The 13,310-nt window shown below is 37.2% G+C and overlaps 1 pseudogene; it reads left to right on the top strand.

The window, feature by feature from the left end:
• Window positions 1–10,299: 10,299 nt before the first annotated feature.
• Hspa8-ps6 (heat shock protein family A (Hsp70) member 8, pseudogene 6) lies at window positions 10,300–12,224 on the top strand (annotated as a pseudogene).
• The last annotated feature ends 1,086 nt before the right edge of the window (window positions 12,225–13,310 follow it).

The raw sequence follows: 13,310 nt of genomic DNA, 5'->3' as shown, positions 1-13,310 counted from the left end.
GATTAAGTATCCACTGTTTTTTTTCTAAATATATTCTTCATATTATTTTTAATTTTAAAGTATATATTTATGAATGTATATATGTTCACATATGTACATATGAAGTACCTGTGAATTCAAAAATAGACATTCAGTGCCCTGGAGGTGTAGTTAAAGTTTGTTATAAGCCATACAATGTGAGAATTGGGAATGAAATCTGATCACTTAGAGAAGCAGCAAGTGTCCTCAACCACTGTGTTATATCTCCAAACCCTGATTATATCTTAAATAACATACAATAATTGTAGTATTTACAGAATGCAAAATGATAACTCAATACATATAGGCAGTATGTAATGATTGAAACTGTGTAAGTAGAATTTCAGTATGCTTACAAATATAAATTGTTTGTATTTTAGGGATATATGCTTTTCTTGTTTTTATAAAATATATCATAAATTGCTCTAAACACTCTAACACACTAATGTGGTTTATAGAATAAAGGAAATACTGTTCTATCATATAAAATGTGCATAAATTTTGTTTCTAATTTTTGTTTTGATATTTTATTTTTATTTTATTTATGTGTATGTGTCCATGTGTGTGTGTGTGTGTGTGTGTGTATATCAGAAGAAACTGTCATATATATTATATATATATTTGAAATATATATATATATTTCAAGAGATTAAGACCTTTAGTATAGAAACCAAGTGGTCTTATCACAATAGATAATAGTGATAATAGTGACCATCCATGATACCTGTTTCTTTATGATGCTAAACATCTTTTCCAGCTTGTGTAAGTAAAAATTAGTTTCATCAAGTACCAGAATTTGCCTTAAAAAGGGGTCAAAAATGATCAAATTAAAATTTAAAAAAATTATTTTAATAGAATGAGTGTAAATATTATATATTTCAATATTCTCATGGATAAGTAGATGAAATTTTTTTTAAATTTCATTAATTAAGAAAGAACAACTTAATTGCATTAAGACATGGATTCTGAAAGGATTCTACCAGTCTCCAGCTACACCCAGAGCTAAGATTGTCCCACACACCTCAGGCCCAAACCTGCTCGAACAAGGCTGGTCTCCCTGGAATGCTCTCCCTCCTAGATCACAGGCTCAAAGGCTCACAGGCTCCAGTCAGAAACAGCAAGACCAAGTAACATCAGAGTTAAACAAATGGCAAGACACAAGTTCAAGAAACTAAGTAACAGAAACCAAGACAACTTGGGATTATCAGAACCCAATCCTACACCACAGCAAATTCTGAATACCCCAACACACTGGAAAAGCAAGATTTGGATTTAAAATCACATCTCATGATGATGTCAGAGGACTTTAAAAAGGTCATAAATAGCTCCCTTAAAGAAATACAGGAGAACACTGGTAAACATGTAGAAATATTTAAAGAGGAAGCACAAAAATATTTACAGGAAAATGCAACCAAACATGTGAAGGAATTGAACAAAAATATCCAGGTTCTAAAAATGGAAATAGAAACAGTAAAGAAATCACAAAGAGAGACAATCCTGCAAATAGAAAACCTAGGAAAGAGATCAGGAGTCACAGAGGTAAGCATCAAAAAACAGAATAGAAGAGATTGAAGACAAAATCTTGAGGCAGAAGACACCATAAAAAAATTGACAAAATAGTCGAAGAAAATGCAAAATTGAAAAAGCTCCAAACCCCAAATATAGGAAATAAAGGACACAATGATAAAACCAAACCTAAAGTTAATAGGTATAAAAAAGAGTGAATATTTGCAACTTAAAGTACCAGTAAATATTTTCCACAAAATTATAGAAGAAAACTTCCCTAACCTATAGAAAGAGATGCCCATAATCATACAAGAAGCTTACAGAACTCCAAATAGATTAGGCCAGAAAAGAAATTCCTCCCATCACATGACAATTCAAACATCATAAGCACAAAACAAAGAAAGAATATTAAAGGCAGTAAGGGAAAAAGGTCATGTAACAAGGAAGACCTATCAGAATTATACCATACTTCTCAACAGAGAAAATGAAAGCTAGAAGATCCTGTGTAGATGTCATATAGACTCTAAGATAATAAAATTGCAGCAAAACTCTCAATTAACAAAGATGAAGATACCACGTTATTCCACTCAAAAACCAAGTTTACACAATATCTTTCCACAAATCCAGCCACACAAAGGATAATAAATGGAAAACTCCAACACAAGGAGGGAAACTACACCCTAAAAATGGCAAGAAAGTAAACTTATTCCAACAAACACAAAAGAAGATTGCCACAAAAACATAATTCCACCTTTAACAACAAAAATAACAGGAAACAACAATCACTATTCCTTAATATCTCTTAATATCAATGGACACAATTCCCTAATTTAAAGACAGACTAAGAGACTGGACACATAAACAGGACCCAGCATTTTGCTGCATGCAGGAAACACACCTCAGTGGTAAAGACAGAGATTACCTCAGAGTAAAAGGCTAGAGAATTTTTTCCAAGGAAATGGTCCGAAGAATAAAATCAACTTTAAATCAAAAGTTATCAAAAATGATAAGGAAGGACACTTCATACTCACCAAAGAAAAAACTACCAAGTGAACACACAATTTTAAACATCTATGCTTCAAAAGCAAGGGTACCAATACTCATAAAAGCAACTTTACTAAAGCTCAAAGCATACAATACACCACATATAATAATTGTGGGAGGCTATAATACTTCACCCTCCGCAATGGACAGTTGATGCAATCAGAAAATAAACAGAGACACAGAGAAACTAAAAATGGTGAACCAAAATGATCTAACAGTTATCTATAGAAAATTTTATCATAAACAAAAGAATATATCTTCTTCTCAACACCTCATGGTACTTTCTCCAAAATTGACCATATAATTGATCACAAAACAGGCCTCAACAGATAGAAGAAAATTGAAATAATCTTATACATCCTATCAGATCACCATGGAACAAGGCTGGTCTTCAATAACAACGAAACCAAAATAAAGGCCACATAAACATAGAAATGGGAAAATGCTCTATTCAATGATAACTTGGTCAAGGAAAATAAAGAAAGACATTAAAGACTTTGTAGAATTTGATGAAAATTTAGGCACAACACACCCAAACTTATGGGATACAATAAAAACAGTGCTAGGAGTAAAGCTAATAGCTATTGGGACCTGCAAAAAGAAACTGGAGAGAACATACTCTAGCAGCTTGACAGCTCATCTGAAACCACTAGAATAGAAAGAAGCAAATACACCCTTGATGAGTAGACGGAGGAAATAATCAAACTCAGGGCTGAAATCAATCAAGTAGAAATAAAAAGAACTATACAAAGAATCAACAAAACTAGAAGTTGGTTCTTAGAGAAAAATCAGCAAGTCAGATAAACCCTTAGTGAGACTAACCAGAGGGCACACAGAGAGTATCCAAAATAACAAAATCAGGAATGAAAAGGGAAACATAGGAACAGAAACTAAGGAAATTAAAAAAAAATCATCAGATCCTACTACAAAAGCCTATACTCAATAAAACTGGAAAATCTGGAGGAATGACAATTTTCTAGAGAGATACCAGGTATCAAAATTAGGATCAGATGAACCCTCTAAACAGTCTCATAAACTCTAAAGAAATAGAAGCAGTCATTAAAAGTTTCCCAAACCCACAAAACAAAACAAAGCAAACAAACAAAACAAAACAAAACAAAACAAAACAAAACAAAACCAGGACCAGATGGGTTTAGTGCAGAATTCTGTCTGATCTTCGAAGAAGACCAAATACCAATAATCTTCAAATTATTCCACAAAATAGAAACAGAAGAAACACTACACAATTAGTTCTTTGAAGCCCCGATTATGCTTATACCTAAACCAAACCCAGACTCTAAAATGAAGGAGAATTTCAGACCAATTTACCTCACTAATATTGATGGAAAAATACTCAATAAAATTCTTGCAAACCGAATGCAGGAACACATCAATACAATCATTCAACATGATCAAATAGGCTTCATCCAGTAATGCAGGGATGTGTCAGTATATGGAAATCCATCAATGTAATCCACTATATTAAAAAATTCAAAAAACACAAGACCCAGGATAGAAAAACTATACTCAACAATAAAAGAACTTCTGGGGGAATCACCATCCCTGACTTCAAGCAGTATTACAGAGCAATAGTCACAAAAACTGTGTGATATTGGTACAGAGACAGGCAGAGAGATCAGTGGAACAGATTTGACGACCCAGAAATGAACCCACATAACTATGGTCACTTGATCTTTGACAAAGGAGCTAAAACCAACCAATGGAAGAAAGATAACATTTTCAACACATGGTGCTGGTTCAACTGGAGGTCAGCATGTAGAAGAATGCAAATTGAACCATTCTTATCACCCTGTACAAAGCTTAAGTCCAAGTAGATCGAGGACTTCCACATCAAACCAAATTCACTCAAATTAATAGAAGAAAAAGTGAGGAAGTATCTTAAACACATGGGCACTGAGGAAAATTTCCTGAACAAAATACCAGTGGTTTATGCTCTAAGATCAAGAATTGACAAATGGGACCTCATAAAACTGCAAATCTTCTATAAGGCAAAAGACACTGGCATTAGGATAAAATGGCAACCAAAAGATTGGGAAAAGATCGTTACCAATCCTACATCTGATAGAGGGCTAATATCCAAAATATACAAAGAACTCAAGAAGTTAGACTCCAGAGAATGAAATAACCCCATTAAAAATGGGGTACAAAGCTAAAAAAAATTCTCAGTTGAGGAATATCGAATGGCCAAAAAGCACCTAAAAAAATGTTCAACATCCTTAGTCATCAGGGAAATGCAAATCAAAAGACCCTGAGATTCCACCTCACACCAGTCAAGAATTGCTAAGATTAAAAAACCTAGATAAGAGCAGATGTGGATGTGGAGAAAGAGAAACATTCTTCCATTGTTGTTGGGATTGCATGTTGGTACAACCACTCTGGAAATCAGTCTGGAGGTTTCCACACTCAGAAAATTGGACATTCCACTACCTGAGGACCCAGCTATACCTCTCCTGGGCATATACCCAAAAGATGCTCCAACATACAACAAAGACACATGCTCTACTATACTCATAGCATCCTTATGTATAATAGCCAGAAGCTGGAAAGAACCCAGATGCCCTTCAACAGAGGAATGAATTCCAAAAATGTGGTGCATCTAAACAATGGAGTGCAACCAGCTATCAAAAACAATGTCTTCATGAAATTCACAGCCATTGTGGAATGAACTAGAAAATATCCTCCTGAGTGAGGTAACCCAATAACAGAAAAGCACACATGGTATGTACTCATTGATAAGTGGATATTAGCCTAAAGCTCCAATTACCCAAGATGCAATCTGCAGACCACAGGAAGTTCAAGAAGGATGACCAAAATGTTGATGCTCCCATTCTTTCTTAAAAGGGGGGGGGGGAAATATCCATAGGAGGGGATATGGAAGCAAAGTTTAGAGCAGTGACTCAAGGAATGGCGGTTCAGAGCCTGCCCCACTTGTGGCATATATATATATTTTTTTTTTTCACCAAAACGAGATAAGATTGATGAAGCTAAAAATTGCATGCTGAAAGGGACAGGATATAGATCTTTCCTGAGAGACACACCCAGAGCATGTCCAATACAGAGGTCAATGCTAGCAGCAAATCATTGAACTGAGAACAGGACCTCCTGGGGGGGATTAGAAGAAGGATTGAAAGAGGTGAAGGAGCTTGCAACCCCATAAAAACAACAATGCCAACCAATCAGAGCTTCCAGTGACTAAACCACTGCCGAAAGACTACACATGGACTAACACAGGGCTCCAAATGCAAATGTAGCAGACAATAGAATTGTTGGGGCACCAGTGGAAGGGGAAGCCCTTGTTCCTGCCAAGGTTGGACTCACAGTGCAGGGGAATATGGGGGGGTAGTAAGCAGGATAGATAAGAGGGAATAGCCATATGAGGGAGGTGGAGGGGATGGGGACTTATGGAGAGGAAACCAGGAAAGGGAATAACATTTGAAATGTAAGTAAAAAAATATATCTAATAAAAAAATTAAACAACAAACAAAAACAAAAACAAAACTAACACATGATCATCTCATTAGATGCTGAGAAAACATTTGACAAAATTCAACACTCTTTCATGTTAAAAGTTTTGGAAAGATCAGGAATTCAAGGCCCATATCTAACAATATAAACAATATACAGCAAACCAGCAGCCAATATCAGACGAAATGGAGAGCCACTTGAAGCAATCTCACTAAAATCAGGGACTAGACAAGGATGCCCACTCTCTTCTTATCTATTCAATATAGTACACACAATCTTAGTCTGAGCAATTAGACAGCAAAAAGAGGTCAAAAGGATACAAATTGCAAAGGAAGAGTCAAAATATCACTATTTGCAGATGATATGATAGTATACTTAAGTTACTCCAAAAATTCCACCATAGAACTCCTAAACCTGATAAACACCATCAACAAAGTTGACTCAAATAAATGAGTAGCCTTCCTCTACTCAAAGGATAATCAGCTGAGAAAGAAAATAGGGAAACCACAACCTTCACAATAGTAACAAATCATAGAAAACATCTTGGTGTAACTTTAACCAAACAAAGATTTGTATGACAAGAACTTAAATAATACTCTGAAGGAAGAAATCAGAGAAGATCTCTGGAAATGGAAAGATCTCCCATGCTCATGGATTGGCAGGATTAATATTATAAAAATGGCCCTCTTGCCAAAAGCAATCCCCATCAAACTAACAACTCAATTATTCACAGAGTTAGAGAGAGCAAATTTGCAAATTCGTTTGGAATTTTAAAAAGGTTGCTAAAACTTTTTTCAACACTAGAAGAACTTCTAGGGGTATCACCATCCCCGTTCTCAAGCTGTATTATAGAGCAATAGTGATAAAAACTGCATGGCAGGTAGATTAATGCAATAGAGTTGAAGGCCCAGAAATGAACCAACAAACCTTTGGTCACTTAATCATGTGGTGCAGGTTCAACTGTAGGTCAGCATGTAGAAGAATGCAAATTGACCCATTCTTATGTCCTTGTACAAAGCTCAAATCCAAGTTGATCAAATATCTCCTCATACAACCAGATATGCTGATAGAAGCAAAAGTTGGGAAGAGTCTTGTATACATTGTCACAAGGGAAATTTTCCTGAACAAAATATTAATGGCTTATTCTATAAGATCGAGAGTCTACAAATGGGACCCCATAAATTACACAGCTTCTGGAAGGCAAAGGACACTGTCAGTAGGATAAAACGGCAACCAGCACATTGGGAAAAAGAGTTTTACAAATTCTACATCTGACAAAGGTATAATATCTAATACACACATAATTCAAGAAATTAGAATCCAGAGAACCAAATAATCCTATTAAAAATGGGGTATAGAGCTAAACAAAGAATTCTCAACTGAGGAATATAAAATGGCTGAGAAGTACTTAAAGAAATGTTCAACATTCTTATTTATTAGGGAAATGTATATTAAAACAACCCTGAGATTCTCCCTTACACTAGTCAGAATGAGTATGATCAAAAACTCAGGTGACATCAGATATTGGCAAGGATGTGGAGAAAGAGGAATACTCCTCCATTGTTGGTGGGATTTCAGGCTGGTACAACCATTCTGGATATCAGTCTGATAGTTCCTCAGAAAACTGAACATAGTTCTACCTGAGGACCTAGCTATACCACTCCTGGGCTTACAACCAAATTATGCTCCAGAAGCTGGAAAAAAACAGATGTTCCTCAACAAAAGAATGGATACAGAAAATGTGGTACATTTACACAATGGTGTACTACTCAACTATTAAAAACATGACTTCATAAAATTCTTAGGCAAGTAGATGGAACTTGAAAGTATCATCCTGAGTGAGGAAACCTAGTCACAAAGAAACACATGGTATGTACTTATTCATAAGTGGATATTTCCCCAAAGCTCAGAATACCCAAGAAACAATTCATAAACCATATGAAGCTCAATAAGAAGGAAGACCAAAATGTGAATGCTTCATTCTTTTTTAGAAGAGGGAACAAAATACTTATGGGAAAAAATACAGGGACAAAGACTGGAACAGCAACTAAAAAAAGGTCATCCAGAGAATGCCCAACCTGGGGATACATCCCATATGCCACCACCAAACCCAGTCACAATTGCTGGTACCAAGTTGTGGTTGCTGACCAGAGCCTAATATGTATGTCTTTTGAGAGGCTTTTTCAGTGACTTACTGATACAGATGAGGATGCTTGCAAGTAACAATCAGACTGAGCACAGCACAGGGACCCCAGTGGAGGAGTTAGAAAAAGAACTGAAGGAGCTGAAGTTGTTTGCAATCCCATAAGAGCAACAATATCAACCAATAAGACCCACCCCCCAGACCCCCCAGGAACTTAACCACCAACCAAAGAGTACACATGGAGGGACCCATGGCTCCAGTCACATATGTAGCAGAGGATGGCCTTGTTGGGCATCAATAGTTGGAGAAGCTCTTGGTCCTGTGAATGCTCATTTGCTCAGTGCTAGGTAATGCCAGAGTGTTGAGGTGGGTGGTAGGTGGGTGTGAGTGGGAACATCTTTTTAGAAGAAGCAGGGGGAGGGTAGAATGAAAAGAGAGAAAAAGTGGACAACATTGAAATGTAAATATATAAAATATCCAATAAAAAATTCAAATTTTACTTCAACAATGAAAATAAAGAGACATAGATTCCATGCATTATACATTTAATCTTCAAAGAATGGAATTAATTTTGATTGAAATATTTTAGAATCTTTTCAAGAGGATGTAAAAAGACATACTTTGTGCTTTTGAAACAAATTGATTCTTCTCCAAGCATATCTCCTCTTTCTTTAACTTTGAACCACAATATGATACTTCTCCCCCTTAACACCATTAGACAATATCATACAATGAATGCATTTAGATATAGTACATAACCATCTATCCCATATCCATATCTTCTGAAGGTTCTGTTTTTTGAAATATATCTATAACTAATACTCTATATAAATTTTTAATGAAATTATTCTTTTTCCTCCAAGTAGGACATTTTGACCTGAATTGTCTAAGTGTCTGAGGTATATTTTCTTAAAGTAAGAATATTTCATATATTTTGGCTTCTGAACATACATGCCCTATATACTACTGAGTTTTAAATTATCTTTATTGTGTGTAGTTATGTTTGACATACCAAATGGTATGTACAAATAGATATATAGATCAAATCAAGAAATACCCATTTGTATAAAAGTTTATAAAATTGAAATCTTAAGCAATGTATATATAATTGTATTCTATTCCCTGGTACTTAAGAAATATCCACTTGCAGCATTTAATCTAAGTTGAACTTTGAATAAAGTATAATGTCACCTTTACCTACCGGATACATTGACAACTAAAGTATTAATTTTTCTTATTTGAATTTTTAGACAAATACTTAAAGATACATAATAAACGTATTAAAGTTCACTTACCTTTCTCCCAGAAGCATTGTTTTTTTTAAAGATTTATTTATTTCATATATGTGAGCACACTGTCACTGTCTTTAGACACACCCAAAGAGGGCATCAGATCTCATTATAGATGGTTGGGAGCCACCATGTGGTTCCTGGGAATTGAACTCAGGACCTCTGCAAGAGCAGTCAGTGCTCTTAACCTCTGAGCCATCTCTCCAGCCCCAGAAACATTGTTTTAAGATTTTACTTAGACACATATATGCACAAGTCAGATATAGGCCATTGTCTCCTTACTGACTTTTAAAACTCTGATTTTTTTATGACTGATTAGTTCAGCTCAATATTTTCAGATGTTAATGTAATCAAGTTCATGCTAACTATGAAGATAATTTATGATCTTTTGTTCCTCTTTCTTTCCTTCATTTGCCTCACGATTTTATCTACTTATACATGATTTTTCATTAGTATATTCCCAGGTATTAAAGAGGAATCTGTCAAAAATGTGGCTGGATATGCATGAATTAATAAAAATACTGAAATACAATGCAATGAAATCTTACATTCGGTACAGTTCAAACAAGCCATGATGAAAAATGGGTCAAAAGGCTTAAGGATTAATAGTTTCCAATCTTAAAACAATTACTGATAGAGAAAAAACACTATAATGAAGGCCAAAATTATAATTTATTTATTGCAAATGTTATAGTTGACCAATCAGAAACCATAGCTTGACAATATTGAAATTAGCTCATTGAAAGCGGAGTCAGCTCTCAGGTCTCTGCATGGTCTTGTCATCAGCATAGCCGGGCCTAGACACAAGCAATCATGTCTAAGGGACCTGTAGTTGGCATTGGTCTTGGCACCACCTACTCCTGTGTGGGTGTCTTCCAGCATGGAAAGGTGGATATAATTGCCAATGACCAGGATAACCGCACCATGCCGAGCTCTGTTGCTTTCACTGACACAGAACGATTAATTGGGGATATGGCCAAGAATCAGGTTGCAATGAACCCCACCAACACAGTTTTTGATGCCAAATGTCTGATCGGACATAGGTTTGATGATGCTGTTGTTCAGTCTGACATGAAGCACTGGCCCTTCATGGTGGTGAATGATGCAGGCAGGCCCAAGGTCCAAGTCGGATACAAAGGGGATACAAAAGTTTTTACTCTGAGGAAGTGTCCTCAATGGTTCTGACAAAGATGAAAGAAATTGCAGAAACTCACCTAGGAGAGACTGTTACCCATGCTGTGGTCACAGTGCCAGCTTACTTCAATGACTCTCAGCAGCAGGCAACAAGAGACGCTGGAACTATTGCTGGCCTCAGTGTACTTCGAATTATCAAAGAGCCGCCTGCTATTGCTTACGACTTAGATAAGAAGGTCGGAGCTGAAAGGAATGTGCAGATTTTTGACATGGGAGGTGAGACTTTTGATGTGTCAATCCTCATTATCGAGGATGGAATTTTTGAAGTCAAATCAACAGCTGGAGACACCCACTTGGGTGGAGAAGACTTTGACAACCGAATGGTCAACCATTTAATTGCTGAGTTTAAACAAAAGCACAAGAAGGACATCAGTGAGAACAAGAGAGCTGTTCGGTGTCTCTGCACTGTCTGTGAGTGGGCCAAGCACACCCTCTCTTCCAGCACCCAGGTCAGTATTGAGATTGATTCTCTCTATGAGGGAATTGACTTCTACACCTCCACTACCTGTGCTCGATTTGAGGAATTGAATGCTGACCTGTTTCGTGGCACACTGGACCCTGAAGAGAAGACACTTCGAGATGCCAAACTAGACAACTCACAGATCCATGATATTGTCCTGAAGGGTGGCTCTACCAGAATCCCCAAGATTCAGAAACTTCTGCATGACTTCTTCAATAGGAAAGAACTGAATAAGAGCATTAACCCTGATGAAGCTGTTGCCTATGGTGCAGCTGTCCAGGCAGCCATTCTATCTGGAGACAAGTCTGAGAATGTTCAGGATCTGCTGCTCTTGGATGTCACTCCTCTTTCCCTTGGGATTGACACTGCTGGTGGAGTCATGACTGTCCTCATCAAGCGCAATACCACCATTCCCACCAAACAGACCCAGACTTTCACCACCTACTCTGACAACCAGCCAGGTGTACTCATCCAGGCATATGAAGGTGAAAGGGCCATGGCCAAGGACAACAACCTGCTTGGGAAATTTGAGCTCACAGGCATACCTCCAGCACCCCGTGGGGTTCCTCAGATTGAGGTTACTTTTGACATTGATGCCAATGGCATCCTCAATGTTTCTGCTGTAGATAAGAGCACAGGAAAGGAGAACAAGATCACCATCACCAATGACGAGGTCCGCTTGAGTAAGGAGGATATTGAGTGCCTGGTCCAAGAAGCTGAGAAGTACAAAGCTGAGGATGAGAACCAGAGAGATATGGTTTCCTCCAAGAACTCACTGGAGTCTTATGTTTTCAACAACTGTTGAAGATGAGAAACATCAAGGCAAGATCAATGATGAAGACAAACAGAAGATTCTTGACAAGTGAATGAAATCATCAGCTGGCTGGATAAGAACCAGACTCCAGAGAAGGAAGAATTTGAGCATCGGCAGAAAGAACTGGAGAAGGTCTGCAACCCTATCATTACCAAGCTGTACCAGAGTGCTGGTGGCATGCCTGGAGGAAAGCCTGGTAGCTTCCCTGGTGGGGGAGCTCCTCCATCTGGTGGTGTTTCTTCAAGCCCCACCATTGAAGAGGTGGATTAAGTCTGTCCAAGTAGAGGGTATAGCATTGTTTCACAGGGACCCAAAACAAGTAACATGGAATAATAAAACTATTTAAATTGGCACCACAAAAAAGCATATTGAGATGAAAGCTGTTACTGTTCTATTGCCAAAAGGGTATGCCGTGCTTGACCAAGGTAAGTCTTATAAAGGAATCCTTTAACTAGCAATTTTTTAAAAGTTTTAGAGGTTAGTTCATGATCATTGTGATGAGAAGTCCAGGTATGGCATTAAAACAGTATATGAGGGCTTTATACTAGATCCATAGGGTAGTGAGCAGAGAGATGAGAGAGACAGAGAGAGAGAGAGAGAGAGAGAGAGAGAGAGAGAGAGAGAGGGAGAGAGAGAGAGAAAGAGAGACAGAGACAGAGACAGAGAGGGAGACAGAGAGAAAGACAGAGAGAGAGGGAGAAAGTGGGGTATGAGGAAACCTAATGCCCAAGCCAAGGGAATACCTTTTCCAACAAGGTTATATAAACTCCAACAAGGCCCCAACTCTGAATTCTTGTTAAATAGTTCTACTAACTTGGGATTAAGTATTCAAACATATGAGCCTATGGAATGGCATTTTTAGTCAAATAAAGCCAACACATTCCACTCACTGGCTTTCATAGTCTTGTAGCCATATCATAGTTTATAATCATTTAGTCAAAAGTCCCAATAGTCTACCACAGTAAAGCAGTTTATAAGTCCAATGTCCATTCTGAGACCTAAGCCAATCTACTAACAGTAACATCACATAGAATCAACCAAGGAACAAAGAAACAAACAAACATACAAATTAAAAACAAAAACAATAAAGAAAAACACAGAATATACAAGACAAAAAGCTAGAAGCAATAGCTCTAAATTCCGCCTTAGATGGCTCTCCCCTTGTGATGATAGTTCTTTGAAACATAATTTTTTCTCCTGATCTAATCCCATACTTTGTTAGCAACTTTGCTTGGTAGATATCCCGTGGCTCTGGCACCTCTAACATCTTGGAATCTTCAACACAATTCAGCCTTCACAATTAAAGCTTCATGCCAGGGCCTCCCAATCAACCCCACAGTGGTGCTTGTGACACAT

The sequence above is a fragment of the Rattus norvegicus genome, chromosome 2, assembly GCF_036323735.1.
Source record: "Rattus norvegicus strain BN/NHsdMcwi chromosome 2, GRCr8, whole genome shotgun sequence".
Classification (NCBI taxonomy): Eukaryota; Metazoa; Chordata; class Mammalia; order Rodentia; family Muridae; genus Rattus; species Rattus norvegicus.
The sequence above is the reverse complement of the archived record's forward strand: the minus strand, read 5'-3'. Positions and strand labels throughout refer to the sequence as shown.